The 20,160-nt window shown below is 34.6% G+C and overlaps 1 pseudogene; it reads right to left on the bottom strand.

Moving 5' to 3' along the window:
• Positions 1-6,320: 6,320 nt before the first annotated feature.
• On the bottom strand, positions 6,321-17,658 carry LOC140041723 (cathepsin D-like; annotated as a pseudogene).
• Positions 17,659-20,160: the final 2,502 nt, after the last annotated feature.

The raw sequence follows: 20,160 nt of genomic DNA on the forward strand, positions 1-20,160 counted from the left end.
CGTAAGGGCAAAATTCGGTAAATCGCGCCTTACTTCTAGAATTTTTACTCGATGGTATATAAAGTTGGTTCGTACTTTCGGTACTGATTTTAACCACCTGATTTAACCCTGTTTACTAATTAAATTAAGTTAGATAATTAGTTATTGACGATTAAAACGAATTTAGGTTCAACGATTTGCCCCAAATAGGGGTGTTTTCCGATCGTGGTATACACTGTCTAATGGATGTCCATCTTGAAAAATACCCGCCACAAAAATGCGAGGAGGCTTCGCATTTTCCTATCTCCTCCTACGATAATTGTTTTTAATAGCTGAAAACCGGTTGAACAGTTCGAGTACAGCATCATAATGTTGAAGACAGGCCGATTTTCTTTAAAAAATACTATTTTGATACATTTAATATACGTTTTTACAAATGTATTGATTTGTGATGAATGGAACATTCCAAATTATTTGGTTTAACCATACAGGTATAAATTTAGATTTATGGGCCCCCTTGGAGAATAAACATAAATAGTATTGCAATGCTGTACAATACTGTTAAGGTATTAACCACTTTTGATCGCAATTTGAATCGCAAATTTCTTACTGTGAGTGTTGGTACTGTTAGATGTAATATAAAAATATATACAAATAAACTTTATTACTGTGAGTGTGGGTAGGCCCTACTGTTAGATTATAAAAATATAATATACAAATAAACATTCCAAATTATTTGGTTTAACCATAGAGGTATAGATTTAGATTTATGGGCCCCCTTGGAAAATAAACATAAATAGTATTGCAATGCTGTACAATACTGTTAAGGTATTAACCACTTTTGATCGCAATTTGAATCGCAAATTTCTTACTGTGAGTGTTGGTACTGTTAGATGTAATATAAAAATATATACAAATAAACTTTATTACTGTGAGTGTGGGTAGGCCCTACTGTTAGATTATAAACATATAATATACAAATAAATAAACGTTATTACTGACAGTTGCTTCTCAACGTTTGTATTAATTAATAATTAAAAAATATATAAACGTCGTAGTGGTGTATCGTTACATGTACTTTACTATTTCAATCGACTATGACAGTGAGAGTTTTAACAAAGTACCGTATTAAATCGTAAATGTTTTACTGTATTTAGTGGTATATTATTTATAGGCCTATAAAACATTAAAAACAATATTTCGTTACTGAGTGGATAAGAATATATTTTAAAATGTTTCCTCTTTGTACCTATCTTCTTCCCCCATCCCTCAACCCTTAATGTTACATACAAAACACAAATTGGGTTTGTTTAAATGAGTCCAAATAAAAAAATTTGACTCATTTTGTTTCTCTCTCGGAAGTAATTCTCAGGGTGCTAATTTTGGTTGACTACATAAATCATTGTGTATATTTATTCGTTTCTGTAAACGACAATGTATTATAGTCCTGCGGTACGTACATTTGAAATCTCCATTTTTTTCTCGCTGGAAATACTGTGTATTCGAGAACCATCTGTGGGCACGACCTAGATGGTACGCGAGCGAAGCGAGCGTGCCATCTAGTAATAATAATAATAATAGCTCGTCATAGTGAGAGAACCAAGCTTTAAATTCCATAAAACACACGTAGGCCTACTCATGTGGTGCATTGTTGATGTAGGTCTATTAGCAACTTTAGTAATAGTAACTGAAAGTACGTCATGTGTATTAGAAGATTATTAAATTTCAAGCGACCTTGGCTTTTTGATCAATATGAAATGCAGCAGACAAAACTTGTCGGGTATTTTGTAGTAATTCAATCGATTCTGTAACATCTCACTAGATTTAACTGTTTCTGATAGTATCTTATTAGTAACAAACACATCGGACACAGGAGCAAATGCACTCTTGAAAGTTCAACGTCCACCTCAAACATTCGCACTAAAGAAATTTAACTTCATGGAGCTTGAATTGTTTAGTAGGCCTATACTTAAACTTCTTAATGATGCAATCCTTGGAATCCTCCCGACGACACAAGTAGGTAGGCCTACGTATAGATAAGTCTAGTGACAATTATACAGCCTGCAGTTAGTTGGCAACAATCTAGAAGTGATGACGTGTTTGTCACACATCTGTGTCACATTCAAACTATATTATGCATCTTTTAAATCAAATCAGATTTAAAGTAACAAATGAAATATATAATAAAGAAGAAAATATATAAAATTCCCAAAAACAATTTTTTAAACTAATTAATGTTACTTTACAATGAAATTAAAGTACAGAGCACCTTAACTTTTGAACTATTTCAACTTAATATTGTGATACAACCCACGATAATCATTTCAACGAAACTGCGTATAACATATTCGATCGTTATTAAGTGCGAAATTTCATTTATTAAATAAACACGATCTTCAAGGATTTATAATACCTTTAATTAGATAGATCTTCAATTTATCTTCTAAAGAAAGTTTCCGCCTAATTTGTTTAGTCCGGTTGAGTACCCACAATCTCACAATAACTCTTCATTTGTCAATTGTAGCCTGAACTCTGTTCGACATGCTTCCGTATTATCTGTATTGATCACGTAAATTAAGACTGTCACTCTGGCTATTTATTATCATTGAAACGTTTTAATGGATTTCGCAAAATTTACATAGACAGTATTAATTTCGGATTAGATCGTCTTAACTGTTATTCTTCTGTTTGTACTGTACTTAATACCATTTTTGTATTTTATTAAGGTAATTGATGACGGTGTGTTATTGGTTTTAATTAAACAAATCGGTCTTTAATTCAATTGTGTTTGTTTATTCTGTAAACTATAATTTGTGTTACGCACCTACTCACATTTTAACACGTCTACACATTACATTAAATTGCCGTTGGAATGTGTAGAGAAAACGCAAAAATAGTGCAAAATATTCAATAACAACAAAGACGATGATGATAAATCAATAAAATCTTCCAGAATTAACAAGAAATCGTTGTACATAGGCTAATAAAACAATAGAGCATTTTCATGATTCGAAAGAAGATTAGATCCAAAAATTAAAATTCACTTAAAAATTTAAATTAGACAAAATAACTTGAATCTTGAATCCACTCAATTCACTAAGATCATGGTTTAGTTTAAAGTCTACAGATATTTGACAAATATAGTGTAAAGTAGGCCCCTATACATTAATTTCCAAACTCGATTAATGTAGTTTTGAGTAGGCCTAAACTGAAATAGATGACAAAATTCATCCGATTTGTAGCAGCCTGTTGTTCTCTCCTTTTGGAGCTGTGATGTTGAGTCTATGATAAATAGAGCCTAATTTTGGATAAATAGGTTTTTTGGGTTCTGTTGTTAGTAGTTATTTGATGTTATGTCCGTATTTTGTAGGTAGGCCTGTTTGTAATTAGATATTTGGTAGACTACTACCGTCTATTGTGTTGTAGCGATTGATAAATTTAATTGACTAACTTTATTCACCAGGAGTAGATTGTTTTCATTGATGTAGTAATATCGAAAAATATTCTAATAACGACAGATTGTGAAATGAACCTTCATTAACCTTCTTGTATTCATTATTGTAATTCAACCAATTAAATACATGGATTGATTAACAAGATAACACTTCTCGCGGCTATTTAGTGAAACATTATTCTGAAAGACTTAAAACAGCAGCGCCTCCAAGTGTGCAGATGATAGATCAGTACTATAGTAAGGCCAGTATTATATCTTGAAGATCGTTACTGATATCGGCGCGGGAAACCAAGCTAGAATCGATTGATAAAGCCAGGGGTTTTATGGCACCAGAGCTAGATAATGCAAAAATCAATGTGTAAACTTGTTTTCGTAAAACATTTAGCACATGGACTATGATTGACAGCGTTTACAAACCACGGTGCAAAAAGGATGTTACTACATGTCTTAATTAAAAGTTTGTACAAATAAGAGTATGTTATATATCGCAATTTGTCTACAAAATAAATTAAGTAAAATAATTAAGTTGATGGAACATATCAGGGGTATTTTTAATTATAATTATGGCTATAAATGGCGAATGGTTTATCCTCATTTAGAGATGATTATCTAGAAAAAGGAAATGTCGCTCGAAATCATCAAAGATTCTTTTTTAAACCGACGTTCGTTCATGACTCAGTACACAATGGATTATGCTGTAGGCCTAAACAGGCGACCAATCGATACCTTACTAAAAATACCAAATGACAGAAACCATTGTTATTAAGCTATTAAGATTATACTAAATATAGATAGGCGTACTATTTTGATGGTGAAAAGATAAATGTGCTGTACCCACGAAGATTATCAGCTATTAATTGGCAAACATTTTTTTTATATTCTCATTGATTTGCTTTTTACTTATGTTTACAATGATCAACATTCCAAATTTTCAGTTCAGTTTTACAGTTTGAGAAACATTAGGCCAAGATTAAAAAGATCCAGAGTCGATGGCAGTGATATTGTTACTAAATAAATCTAAAATGTAAAAAGTTCAGATTTGATGGAGAAAAAATTGAATAGCGTAGATTAAAACAAACAACAAACATTTAAACATACCGATGTTAGTTGCACACTTTTGGTAAATGTTTGACTTTTGAAAATTTAAATTCGTAAAAATAAAAACAGTTAGGAAATTAAGAGGCGATGGTAAGAAGAAGTGGAAGAGCGTACCAATTTATTGACACAGAGAGAAAACATTGGTGCCGCCGAGGTCAAGATTTGACATTTGCAATTGCAAAAACACCAGTTGTTTTCAGACTATTTTGAGCAGACGGAAAACCTTTTTTTCAGTTTTGTGCATAGCCTAACTGTGTTGGCAAAAATCTAATTTAACAGAATGTTATGCATATAGAAAAAAAGTAAAATTTAGCAAAGTTAAGTCTAGTTATTAAGTCAAGACATATTACAAATACATACCTTTAAAATACCACCACAGAATATTCGTTGGAATGTTGTTCGTTGATGATGAATCACAACAATATAAAACAATAAAATAAACTCTCCTCGGAACGATCAGATCGAAGCGCGTGCTCTCAACTAACTTATTAAGTTTGATATTTATTAATCATGTCATAGAGCTATCCGACAAGGAGGAGCAAACCAATGATGGTTTGATCAAGCGATACCCTTATATTATTGAAACTATTGATGAGTTCAATCGAGTAGAAAACCAGTTCTAACCGCGACCGTGTTGTGACGTAGGTGCGTATTCTTATGGTCATCGACGCGTAAAATTCTTACGTCTTATTTAAGCCGATAAACATTAATAATTACAAGGCGTTAAAGCAAAGTGAATTAGAAGTATCATGATGTATCTATTGCAAACTGACATTTACCGATGTAAAAAACAGGATAACACAATTTAGGAAAATCCAATAACATAACTTTCAAGATGCGTTTAGCCTCCGAATATCGCTGCGCTTAACACAAACAGCGCATACGTTATTCGTAACTGCAATGGGAACCATGATATTGCGCCGGGACACCAGCTTCAATTATATATGCAGTATTTAAATACCGGTAATAAATTTGATTTTAAGTACCGTAATTGCTGCATAATACGCCAATACATAATTACGGCTTATTTAATACAACACTATTTTGTTTTAATTAATTAAATTAACGGCTTATTGATCAATGGAATACATATCATCAGAGAACGTAAGTGCATGATGATTGTAATAAATCTATTTAAAATAGTCGGAGCTGAGCTAATAAAAAAAGTAAGCTTACTAAACTTGTTTGTGTCCAGAACAGCTACAATAAAGATACGCTTTAAATTTCGTTTTTGTTTCGTTGAAGAATTCGGATAATTATCAAAGACGTCAGGCTTTAACGTGCTTCTTTTTAAACGAAAACAAAGAACATAAGAAAAGAGTCACACAAACTGCCTTAAAATGTAAATGTGACATGTTTCGAGAAACTATTCTCATCAACAGAACATAACATTAAAATAGAAAACAACCATTCACCTTTCCAATTTCTTGCCTTGTATTACATTGTAGTTTATCAAGCGTTTTTCACAATATTAATTATGTAAATAAAATATTATTTCAGAAAATATTTACATAAATAACACATATAATTACTAGTGCAACAAGTGGCATTTTACTATCAGAAATTGATTTTTAAATTTAACCCATAACCAGAAATATTATTAGTTGCTTTGAAAATCCAGCAATATTCCTTTAGGCCTACTATAATAATGGAACACTCACAACTATAATCATCCAATGTTATATCAAAAATACAGATATTAAATGGAAAATGTACTTCCTAATTCACTTTCAATTCATTTTTAGATGCTCAGTATTATCTAACTGGATTTGTTTTACAGATTTTCGTTTTATACTGCAGTTGCAAACCCCACTCTGTTGTTTGCTCGGTCAAACACGGTATAATATCGTCTCATGAACGGGTGTCCCAAGATCCACAATGGACTGTCTGTTTTTTGAACATCATCTCGACGAATGAATGCACTTAGGCATTTTGTTGATACCTGATATAAACAAGTGATAGCCATTATTTTAGCAAAGAAAAGAAATTAGAAATTACCGTATATGTTACGTTGAATTTTAATTATATTTTGCATGAATCATTTACCTGAAGTACGTAATATCTGCTTTCAAGTGTAAACCTGTATGTATTGATGGAGAAGGTAATGTCTGGTAGGGTTGGTATCTTATCGCATGGAATGATGTACTAAGAAACAAAAGTAACAACCTTATAATAGCCATCAATTTATAATAATAGTTTGTTTGTAGAAAGCAAGTATGTTAACTGAATTTATATTGTTACACCACATAGGCCCTACGTACCTGTCTTTTTCCAGCTGGAATTGCACCAATTAATGAGTTGATAGCATCGATCTCCGCATCAGGACCAGTAATCATAGAGCTACCCGTATCAGCGATGGCCTCACATCCACCATCACAGTAATGTTTTGATACCCTGTAACCACTAACGTTAATCCTTGAAAATAATAATATTAATTTAAGCGCTGATTATAAATAAACTGAAAATCAAATTAGTTTTTTGCTTTGTTGTTTCGTGACTTCAGATTATTCCAAAGTACCTAATTGAATTAAAACAAGTCCGTTGAGGACTTTTGTTGGTTATCCCTGGATGGCATATCGCTATATTTAAAAAAATGTTTTTGATGTTTCGATCTGGAAAAAAGGGAGAGGTAGACCTCACTCGAGATGGAGGAGTAAGCTCGTCAGACAGACCGGTACAACAGCATGACCAAGATTTACGAAGGATAGGAACAACTGGCACCAATTGGGAGAGGAACTTTCTCACCAGTGGGACGATATGACCTAATGACTGAACAATATTAATGGGTTAGCGGTTAGGTTAACGATAAATGTAGGCCTAGTGCTGGTGATCACACGTAATAATTATATTGTCATATTGTCCATGGTCGAGTACCTCCGCTGCAAAGCCAGGAGACAGCGCATTAAAACAAGCAAGATGAAAAATTCAACCGGACACAGTTTTTTTATAGAAAATCTGATTTTCAGGATCATTTTAGAAGGAATTAAACAATATTTTTTTCTGTTAGACAATTACTCATTTTTACATACCCGCCCATCTTAAACTGCCAGTAACCTTGCTTAGAGACAGGGACATAAGTGAAGTCTCCAGTATGATATATTCGGTCTGTACCTCCAAGGATCAGTTCGCCTCCATCAGCATCACTAGACCTACAATTTTAAATTTCAAACGAAAAAGTGAAACTTATTTCTTACAATTATGTCACCCTTCCACCCTCGGCAAATATACAATGCAAAAAGATTTAGTTTACAACGTAAATTACCTGTCAAAATAAAATGAAAATTCATGTGCTTGCAGCAAACGCTGCTGATACAAATTTTCAATGAAAGGAAGAGCATTATCATAGGATTGATGGTTTCCTAAACCAACAACGCCATCAAACTTAGAATTTATAAACTTTTTAGGCATGGTGGTTACTTGTGTAAACACTTGGGATTTCACAGTGGCTCCGTCAATCTAAAAAAAAAAGGAAGAGGAAGAATAAGAAATAGAAGTGTTTTTTATTTGCATGAAGCTCTATCTACAATATCAATGTTTACGATGTTATACCACTACTATATTTTGGCAATCATGAGGATAATAACAATAACAAGTAGTATGCCAATTGCTAACATGAAATAATTTAAAAAAAAGGATACAGATTGCTTCTTTTTATATTTTCCTTTTTTCGTTTTGTGGTCTAAATATATAGGAAGTTCTCATTTTGTGATTATGATGTTGCAATCAAATCAAGCATATTGATCATCGAACAAAAGCTACATTTTATATCAATGACTTTGGTAGGATGCGCAGTTCAACCCACAGAGCCGTATTTATGGAAACAAAATGTTCGATTTTTTGTTGTTGAATATGCCATTTTGATGTTTCATAATTTGAAAATCCGAAAAAGCTGTAATTTAAAGCAAAAAATAGTCCCATTGTCTGCAAGTGAAAACTTTATATTTTTTTCTGCGGAAGTGATTAACTTTATTAAAACTACAAAACCTGATTTTATTAATCAATACATCTTGAACCATTACTATATACTTACTGAAACATGGTCCTTAATTAGGTAACCAGACATCTCCTTAGATTTATAACAGAATTCAACTGCATTTCCAACCTGTTCGTGAGTTGATGATTTTGTCCTATCATACTTTCTAAGTAACGCTAGAATAAAAATTATTTTTATTCATTAAAGATCAAACAGAGGCCGATGTAAAAAAAATACAGGATCGCCATGAAATACAACCTAAAATGTGATTAAAATAACTTTGAATATTAACCCTCAGTTTCATTGGACAAAACAACAAAAATACTATTTTTACATTATAATTAACACGAGAATATTGTTTAAATATTGTAATTTAGTATTTACTTAAATACATAATTCATATACGACTATGCTATTAAACCATGAAAGTCTGTTTCAACATGTAGGCCTAGATGGTAAGATCACAGTATGGTAATTAGCAGAATTGGACATTTTATTTTATTTTATTTCATTTTTTTTTATTCAAACGAAACCAACAGCGATAATTACCGCCACTAACAGGTTAGATCCAAACAAAGCCAGGACTGTTTCTTGACCTTGATTGGTCCTAACATTGATCAAGGGTCCTTGTCCAGTGCCCACCTTGACCAGAGGAAAGGCATAAGCCAATGCACTTCTGAGGCAGATACTAGATGCAGGGGCTGCCATAAGAGTTATCATTTTCTATTCAGGATATGGATTACAGAGAGGACATTATAAGCATACCTTAGTGTTACTTTACTGATGACAAAAAGAAAAGAAATAGGCCTAAAGAAAGAAATTGGGCTCTATTAAACTTACCACAAGCAGCATCTACACAATGTTCTGATGTAATCAATACGTTTGAACTGCCAGTGTCGAAAAGTACTTGGAACGTCTGCGGTGGTGTTCCAATTGAAATGGTTCCATAATATTGGGCCTGGGTGCAGAGGAAATCAATATAATTGAACACCCAGTATATCTAATATGACACCTTCTTTGCCACCGTTTCAAACGGAATTACAAATTTACTAAACACAAAATGCCATATGTCTTACACACATATTAATATTTGTTTGATATAGTTCTGATCACTAAAGATCAGTTTGATGCCAGGTAAACACACGTTTATATATAATGAGCAGGTCGAGGTGTTGTCGAGTATTTCACCCTGGCGATTTATTTAGGGGTCACACCCATTAATAGAATATCTTAATATCAGAACTTACGACCTTTCTCCCTAAAGCGTGGTTCCCACTAGCGACGCAACACAAGGACGTAACGCAACGCAAGTAAATTGACCAATCACAAGCGATGGCTTATTCGCTTGTGATTGCTAACTGTCTATAACTTCGCTTGTCATTGGTTAAAACGCTTGCGTTGCGTTTACGTCCTTGTGTTACGTTCTAGTGGGAACCAAGTTTAAGCTGGAGTTTCGTCGCAACAGCACCGCTTTCATTCTCAGCATGTTTGGTTCCCACAACGCAAGGACGTAAGCGTAACGTAAATGATATGACCAATCACAAGCGATGGATTATTCGAACTGTCGCTTGTCATTGGTTTTACTAATAGTGGAACCAAGCTTTAGTGTGTTTCATAACATGGGTTGTAAATATACCTCCTTGGCGGAGGTAAATAAAGGCATTAATGTGGTTTTTTTTTTTGTGTTTTTTTTTGCATTTTTGGTGATGTTCAACGTAATCTCTGATAGGACAAAAACGCTGCCTTTTCGATAATTTACTATATACTGACCAATCAGAAACAACTTCTAACCATTCGTTATCATTACCGCCGTACGCGCCGACATCACAAAATCTAAATCCCATAATAATGAAAATGATTTAGCTATTTTTAAGCTGTGTCTACGCTATCAAACTTTAGGTGACAAACATGTGATGTGCCCATACATAATGATGATGTCATCACTACCATATTTGGGCATATCACTACCATATTTGGGCACATCACACTGTAGACAGAGCTTTATACCAACATTCATTTATTCACGTACATCCTGGTAACTATGATCTTCATTTCCAACTTCTTCTTGTGTCTTATGCAAAGTGATTCTGTACAATTATATTTAAAATACAACATTTTTGTCATTCATTATAGAGATGTAATGCATATTTTTTAGAAGAAATTATTAGTTAGTAAGATGTTTATTATTGCACTACATCTTGATTTAGGCCTAAAGTCGGACAGCAATGTATTTCCACCAAGGAACACATATTTGGAATAATTTAACAGATTATATAAAACAATCCACTCTAAGTTTGTTTAAACAGAGATTAAAGCAACATTATAACAATAGAAATATTTAAGTTAAGTAAATCGCATTATGTTATTTTGGTTTGTTCTTTTTTGTTTGTACAAATGTTTGATCTGTTTTGTTAGGGTTACATGCTTAAAGCACTTGTTAAAGCACTTGCTTAAAGCACTTGTGCTTATTTTGTATCCCATTCCATTATCATATTATTTGTATTGTATTTATATATGTTTTGTATATTGATTATTGGATAAAAATGTCGATGATTGATTGACTTGTCTTTGTGTCTTGTCATGTGCAAAGGAATCTTAGTTAATTAGACACTTTTCGGTTAAATTGAAACAGGATGAAAAATAAAAGCTAAACATTTAGTTATGTTAACACGTTGAATACCAGATGAGCATCAAAAAGAGCATTCTTATGAACCGATGCAATATATAGGCCTATAAATAATCTTGGTACTGTGCATATTTTGTGCACACAGGATTAAAGATGTATTGTTCCCCTGAAAAATAATTTCTGAACATTTTTTTGGTTGAATATGCAGCGCCATTTTAATGTCACATCATAGTTATCTTCTTTGACCAAAAATTGGATGGGAAAATGTATATTTACCTGAAAAAAACTCATATTTAAAGAAAAAAATAGTCGAATTGGCTGCCAGTCAATGATGTTTTGGTTTATTTTTTTTAACTGGATTAAAACTACAAAATAACCTATTCAAAATCTGATTTTATAGTTAGTCTTAATTGTTCATGGTTTTGGAGGACGATACATCTTTAATAATATTTCATAGTAATATACGGTCAGTGTCAGTAAACCAGTCTAAACATTCTGTAATCAAAATTCTTAATCATTATCATTATCAGTGAAATGATTCATTCATCTATGTTGTATTTATCTGTTGACCCCTCATGGAGTATGATCAACACTTAAATATTTGTATGAGAGACGTAGGCCTACAGTTAAAAAAAGCGTAAGTATACTTCTCAACACTATCTTATCACAAATGCACCTAAACATAATATATACAAGTCTTACGTCGAAATAGTTAGGGTGTTTTAATAGTATTTTAAACATATGTTCTCCGTATATTTTAGGCTTAAAGCAGAACCCTTAAAAACATAATGTATTTCATTGTCTATACAAAGTGCGCAAAGTTTACTTGATTCAACTGGGAAAAAAAAAGAGAGTCTTTAATGTGGTTAACTTCTGATTTCCACAACGAAAGATTTATTTTACAATAAATAAAAGAATGGATATTTACCAGTTAACTAAGCTAAATTGTGGAAATACTTCATACGAACCTTAGCAGACCATAGCATACAGAAATGCACATCACCAGTACAATTGCTACTTTCATTGTTCTTATCGATTCAACAGTAATTTGTGTTCTGTATGATCCGAAATCCGAACTGCACTTCCACACAAAAATCACAGCCGATCGCGAATTAAAATTGAGGCAAAAATATATGCAAGACTCGATTTTTTAGTGATTAAATTAATTTAATTTGTTTGTTATGGTAATGGTAACTAACAATAAATTCGTGTATAATTTGTTTTTATTAAACTCAATTGAGCGCAGAGGTGCACATGTGGCAGTTTCAGAGGTGAATATATTTGTTTAATTATCAGCTTTGCACAGCCAGCAATTTTTCTTTCCAAAATACTAAAACACTCTGTATTATTATGCGTAAATACTGTAGGCCTACCTAGAGCAATTTCAGCAATACAATCAAACGTACACATTTTCAATAAATCTTACTTCATTGTAGGCCTATACATTATCAAATTTAAATTTGCAATATTCACGTTCAATTATTCGCAGATGTTTTAAAATATCTAAAAAGAAAAAACCTTCTACTCAAATTTCGTTTTTATACTGCAGTTGCTAAGCCCACTCTGTTATTTGCTCTGTCAAACACGGTATAATATCGACTAACGAACAGGCGTCCCAAGATCCACAAATGGATCGTTTGTCTGTCGACCAATGAATCCACTTAGGCATATGGTTTCATCAAGATATGATGAAGATACCTGATACTATAAAATAATTAACCATTAGTACAACAAAAAGGTAGAAAAACACACTCTATTTTAAGGTTATTGTACAGAGAACTATAAATGCTAGTCAACTAGACCCAGAAGACTATATAAGGAAGTGCTTCCAGCATCTTCTATAGACAATAAATACAATGTCCAGTAGTCATTAAGTTAACTAATTAATGTCTTTGTGTTTAATTTTATATGTAAATAGACTGGGTAATCATCAGGAATAGTCTTGAACAGGGAGATGAGCGGCCCTGCCCACCGATGAGTTTCGGGATCCCTTTGACCCAGAGGGAGAGTACCCGTCAGAGTCCCTACCTAAGGTTACAGGTCTCAGGTTTTTAGTTTTTAAAATTAATTAATGTTCCTTCTCATCAAAATTAATGTCTCTCATTAGTGTGTGTTATGTCAACATAACGGCGAAATGTCCCCAATATGGGGATAGCTATATATGCAAACAAGTAACAAGTAAGTAAGTACATTGAATCTCATATTTCATAGAATCATTACCTTAAGTACATAATCTTCTCCTTCAAGTGTAAACTGGTGCCCATTGAGGGTGAAGGTAATGGCTGGTAGAGATGGTATCATATCGCATGGAATCATGGCCTGAAAAACAAAATTAACAACCTTAAAAGAGCTATCAATTTATAATAACATATATAGTATTATAACGTATTTTACCATTAGAAAGTAAGTAATTGTGATTTAATATTGTTACGCGCGCCACTTACCTCTCCTCTTCCTGTCGGAATTGCACCAATCGATGAGTGGATAGCCTGGATCTCCGTTTCGGGACCAGTAATCAGAGAGCTACCCGTATCAGCGATGGCCTCACACCCACCTTTACAGATGAAGGATGGTGCTGCTTCTACTTCAATCCTTCAAAGTAATAATATTAATTTAAGCGTTTATAATAAATAAACTGAGCGAATATTGAAGAACTAAGCTTTTGTAAAATCACCGCGGTTTTTTTTTTCTGTCAGACAATTACTCATTTTTTACATACCCATCCATTTTGAACTGCCAGTAATCTTGTTTAGAGACAGGGACATAAGTGAAGTCTCCAGTATAATACGTTGGGTCTGTACCTCCAAGGATAAGTTCACCTCCAACGGAATCACTAGACTTATGATTTAAATTTTAAACGTGAAGTTAAAAGTGAAACTTGTTTCGTACAATGTCACCCCTCCACCCTCGGCAAATATTGAATGCAAAAAGATGTTACAATGTATCATATATGCATTATTAATTACTTGTTAAAATAAAATGAAAATTCAATTGCTTGCACCAAATTCTGATGTAAAAAATTTTCAAAGATAGGAAGGCGATTATCAACGGATGGTTGGTTTCCCAAACCAAGAACGCCATCAAACTTAGCATTTATAATAAACTGTCCAGGCATGTTGGTTACTTCTGTAAATGCTTGAGATTCCACAATGGCTCCGCCAATCTGAAAAGATCACCAAGAAATAAAAGTGTTCTTTAGTTGCAGATGTCGTATACGATAGCAGTGTTCAGATAATCGTGATCTTAGAAGATGGATAATGACATTTAGATGAAACAGATTCTATAGTCAGTTAACATTATTCAGTTAGATGATAATCTAAAAATATTGTCGAGGAGGACCACAACAATTGTCCAAATGCGCTTTAAAAACAACCCAACAACTAGTATGCTCACTGCTAACATGGCTAAACGAAAACAAAGTAAAATATAAAAATTAGGCCTAAGCACTACTGATATCAAAGCTTGGTTCCTACTAGCGACGCAACGTAACGCAATCTAGGCAACATAAGCAAATGCACTTCTAATAATTGTGTTTGCCCCCGCCTACGTGAAATCAAACCTGCGATGTTTGCAGCACTATTGCGTCGTCAGTTCCCACTTGTGATTACGCAATACATCACTTTGCCTCGATACGTCGCTGCGTTGCGTTCTAGTGGGAACCACGCTTAAGCAAGCGCAATTTATAGAAAGTACTCATTGTGTGATTATGATGTTGCAATTGAGTCAAGCATATTGGTCATCAAATAAAGGCTATATTTTCGTGTCTTTGTGTTAGGATCGGATTCAAAGCTCTTTTCAAACGCACAGAGTCGTGGGTATGGTACTTGCAACTTAACCATAAGCTTGCTTCCCACTAGCGACGCAACGTAACGCAATCTACGCAACGTAAGAAAATGCCCTTCTAATAATTGCCCCTGCCTGCGTGAAATCAAACCTACGATGTTTGCAGCACTAGTGCATCGTCGGTTCCCACTTGTGATTACGCAATACAACACTTTGCGTCGATACGTCGCTGCGTTACGTTGCGTTGCGTTCTAGTGGGAACCACGCTTTACTGTACTTACTAAAACAACATCATTACTAAGGAACCCGGAGATTCTATACGCAGACTTATACCAGAAGAAAGATTCCTTTCCATCCTCTTCGTAAGTTTCAGATTCTGAACTATCGTACTTTGTACGTAAAACTGAAACGAACATTATTTTTTCAATACTAGTTTAACGAGAAATAACCAAATTTTACTTAAATACAGAATTATCGACTCGACTACTATGCCCCTATAAAATGATTTTATAGAAAGAAGAAGATCACAGCTGTTTACAAGAAGTATAGTTTAATTATATTTTTGGTGAATCATTATGGTTCATATTTAAGCTTGGTTCACACTAGAGACGCAACGCAAGGACGTAACGCAACGTAAATGAGTTGACCAATCACAAGCGATGGATTATTCGAACAGTGGCTTGTCATTGGTCAACTCGTCTGCATTGCGCGTACGTCCTTGCGTTACGTCTCTAGTGGGAACCGCGCTTTAGAGGACACATAAGCATAATTTGTTGATTGAGAATTAAAAAAAAATTAAGAAAAGATGAGTCTATTAAACTTACAGCAAGCCATGTTGTAGATCGGACAGAACATTGATGGAATCCACAAGTTTGAAGTGCCAGTGTCGAAAACCACCTTGAAATTCTGTGGTGGTGTTCCAATTGAGATTTGTCCATAATATTGGGCCTGGGTACAGAGCAGGTACAGAGGAAAGAAATAAGTATAAGTATAACTATTTCTGTGTCTAATATTCACACCTTCAGTGCAACCGTTTCAACTTGAATTTGGCCTAGGCCTACTAATTTTAATAAACACAGACATTTAAAATGTTGTGTCATAACACTAATTTAATATTTTCTATAGAGTTTAATAGTTCACTATCGCGCGGTTTAACGTCATCTAAACACATGTATAATAAGCATGTCGAATATGTTTAGATTTTGTCGACTAAGGATTTCACATTCCTAATTTACGGGACACATCCCCCCGATTACTAGACTACTCTATGGCGCTCACTTCAACCTGGAGTTATTAGTTGCAACAGAGAAATTCTCCGCATGTTGGTGATTTGTTGGTGACTTTTAAGTCTAAAAAGTTTAACAATTTGAATGTATTGTTGTCCTATAGAGTTGTATACGTCGTGGTTTTTAATATGATGTCTTTAATTTGTAATTTTGTGCGGTACGGTATAGAACGTAAAATTTAAATAGACAAAAACGTTGGTGTTCCCATAATGAACTACTACGTCATCATTACCGCCGTACGCGTACACAAGATAAACGTCTAAACTTCCAAAATAAAAATGTCAGACTTTATTTAGGTCTATGTATGAATATTGTTATAAGGGCAAAAATGCATTTGTCAATACTAAAAAACATACATCCATGTAATTCCAATCCCCAAACTGTATTTCAAATTCTTGCGGTAACTTCTGTGACTTAAACAAAGGAATCCTGTACAAATATAGTTAAAATACACATTGTTATCATTATAAGAGATGTAGTTAAAAGACAATTATTAGTTTTTAGCAAGATAGATATTAAAGCGTGGTTCCCACTAGAGACGCAACACAAGGACGTAACGTAACGCAAGTGAATTGACCAATCACAAGCGATGGCTTATTCGCTTTTGATTGCTAAAGCGTGGTTCCCACTAGCGACGCAACGCAAGGACGTAACGCAACGCAAGTGAATTGACCAATCACAAGCGATGGCTTATTCGCTTGTGATTGCTAACTGTCTGTAACTTCGCTTGTCATTGGTTAAAACGCTTGCGTTGCGTTTACGTCCTTGCGTTACGTTCTAGTGGGAACCAAGCTTAACTGTCTATAACTTCGCTTGTCATTGGTTAAAACGCTTGCGTTGCGTTTACGTCCTTGCGTTATTAGTATTACTTTTTGGTTGACCTTTAAACAGGATGAAGAAAGATCAACAAGAAGTAGGCCTACAAGGCTAAAAGGTTAGTAAAGCTTGGTTCTCACTAGTGACGCAACGTAACGTAATCTACGCAACGTAAGAAAATGCCCTTCCAATCATTGTGTTTGACCCCGCCTGCGTGAAATCTAACCTGCGATGTTTGCAGCACAGTATTGAATCGTCGGTTGTGATTACGCAATACAGTACTTTGCGTCGTATACGTCGCTGCGTTGCGTTCTAGTGGGAGGGAACCTAATACGTTTGATACCAAATTAGACATTAGCATCAAAGAGAGTAGGTCCTATGAAGGTAGGATGGATGCATCCAGGAAATAGACTGACACAATATGTGTATACAATATGATACTATGTGTACACTAAACGATTTTGTAATTACAATCTGGGGGTAAAGACACTTTCAGCCTGTTGTTATTATTTTCATCAGTATCATTTTATAATAAATAGAAAAATGCCTGAATCTAGTCTTAACTTCTGGAAATACTTCATACGAACCTTAGCAGACCATAGCATACAGAAATGCACATCGCTAGTACAAATGCGGCTTTCATTGTTCTTGTTGTATTTTTAAAATACACAGTAGTCCTACACTCAACTCCAAACACTGCACTAGTCAACACCAGAACAGAGCCGATCAAATTGAAGTTTAAACAAAATATTCAAGTTTTAGTAATTACATTAATTCAATTTGTTTTGTTATGGTAATTTAATAAATGTAACAATTAATTTGTGTATATATATTTTTATTTATTAAACCCTATTAAGTGCAAACTGTGTTTAATAACCTGATGGCATTTACGTAACACAGACGTGCATAATGTGGGTGAATATGAAATTAAATTTATGACCAAAATTATAAGTTATAATTCGATTTGAATTACTAATGTCAGGCAAAACATATGGCAAAAAGTAGCAAATTTAACAATAAAAATGGACATATAATTTTGGAGAGAACTGGAAACAATGAAATGATTTATAATTATACGATTTGTGGTTAGCCATTACATTGAGACTATTTTTTTTATTGAACGCAACAATCAATTTGTCCATGCATGCATATTTTTTTTTATTAAGTAGTGTAGTTCAAAATATTTAAATGAAATACCTGTTTAAATTATTATCGAAGTGCATCAAAACAGTTGCAAATGTATAAGTTAAGGCCAATTCAGACAGCGTCGGGAGAAAATTAAACACGAGTAGGAGTTCCCGCGACGACCTAAAAAACTACGCCCGACGCTATTTTATGACGACTCGTCTCGTCGGGATTCAACTCAGACAACACTGCCGACGAGTCAAGTCGTTTCGTCAGAGGCCTCGTTGTACGACGCTGTCTGAGTTGAACTTAAAGCTTGGTTCCCACTAGAACGCAACGACAGGACGTAACGCGATGCAAAGTGATTTGACCAATCTCAAGCGATGGATTATTCGAACAGTCGCGTGTAAATGGTCAACGTCCTTGCGTTGCGTCCAGTGAGAATGAAGAGGCTGCCGCATTTTATTAAAGTTTGGTCACACTTGAACGCAGCACGAAATTTGCCTAATCACGACGCATGGGTCACAGTGGTGGCGCCAGACGGGGGCTCTAGCCCCCTCGTCGGGGAGCCTAGCCCCCCCCCCCCCCCCGTCGGGGAACACGGGTACTTTTTGTCGGAGAATATAATATACAGTAAAAAACGTTCGCGTTCACTTCATAGCTTCAGTGCCTAGAAAACCACGACGTTCCATTGACCGTGAGTACGTCAGAGGGCTAATATGCACTTTTATGCATTCATTTATTGCCAGCGATCTAACTTACTACTAAACATTAGCTAGGTACGCACTTGTCTGGCGGTATCCCTTTGTACGAATCGTTCAACGTTGGGTGAGACGCGTGATATCAAGTTCCATCCAGGTACCAAAATGTGTAATGTAGTTATTTTCCAGGCGAAGTTTACCGACGGTTACCGAAGGGAACACGGGTACTTTTTGTCGGGGAATATAATATACAGTAAAACGGGTTCGCGTTCACTTCGTAGCTAGCTTCAGCGCCTAGAAAACCGCGACGTTTCATTGACCGTGAGAGTACGTCAGAGTGATATTATGCACTTTATATGAATTCATTATTGCCAGCGATCTAACTTACTATAGAAAACAATAGCTAGGTTCGCACTTGTCTGGCGGTATCCATTTGTACGAATCGTTCAACGTTGTCGAGACGCGTGATATCATGTTCCATCCAGCGACCAAAATGTGTACTGTAGTTATTTTCCAGGCGAAGTTTACTGACGGTTACGTCGTGTACTGCGTCGACGTACGCTACACTACAGCAAAAACGAATTATGTTAATTGTTCGTATGTTCACCAATTTTTTTAATTTACAAGTAACCTTCTGTACCGTGGGGCACCTGAAATAAATTTTTCATCCATTACTAAACAAAAAACATGCAACTTAATTTTCGCTTAGCCAACATCTTATTATAGCTAAGTTATTACATTTTCAATGTCCTGTGTATGTCATGAATTTCTCACCACTCGGAAGTCCAGATGGTACGCACGCATACACTTGGGAGGAATAAACTTATTTCCCCGACTGAAAAAGGTCTACGCTTGCCAGCGTTGCCAGCGATAAAATTTAAATTATGCCGTATCCTGTCTCAATAATGCCAGATTGGGAAAAATAATGCCAGATCCCCAAAATGTGGCCCTAAACAGCGCCACCAACGGTTGTATGTCTAATAAACGTTTGTAAAACCCCAACTGACACAAAATAGGGCCTAAATTGTATCCCTATGTCGTTCAAAAATTGTATTTTTAGTTTTGTGAGTAATAAATAATAATTCTAAAAATATCTGGGGTGCGAAAATGGTAATTGCAAATGACACAAACACCAATCCACGAACCCTTCTCCCCCCCCCCACCCCCCACAAAAAACCTGTTACAGCCATGGAAATTTAGAATTTTTGAGCTGAAATATGAGAGCTGCTCGATCTTTGCACTTAATTTCAAATATGAAAGGATCTTAGCCCACCATAATTAGAAAATGGCAATTATAATTTAAAATAGGAAATAAATAT

Source organism: Antedon mediterranea, chromosome 1 (genome assembly GCF_964355755.1).
Source record: "Antedon mediterranea chromosome 1, ecAntMedi1.1, whole genome shotgun sequence".
Classification (NCBI taxonomy): Eukaryota; Metazoa; Echinodermata; class Crinoidea; order Comatulida; family Antedonidae; genus Antedon; species Antedon mediterranea.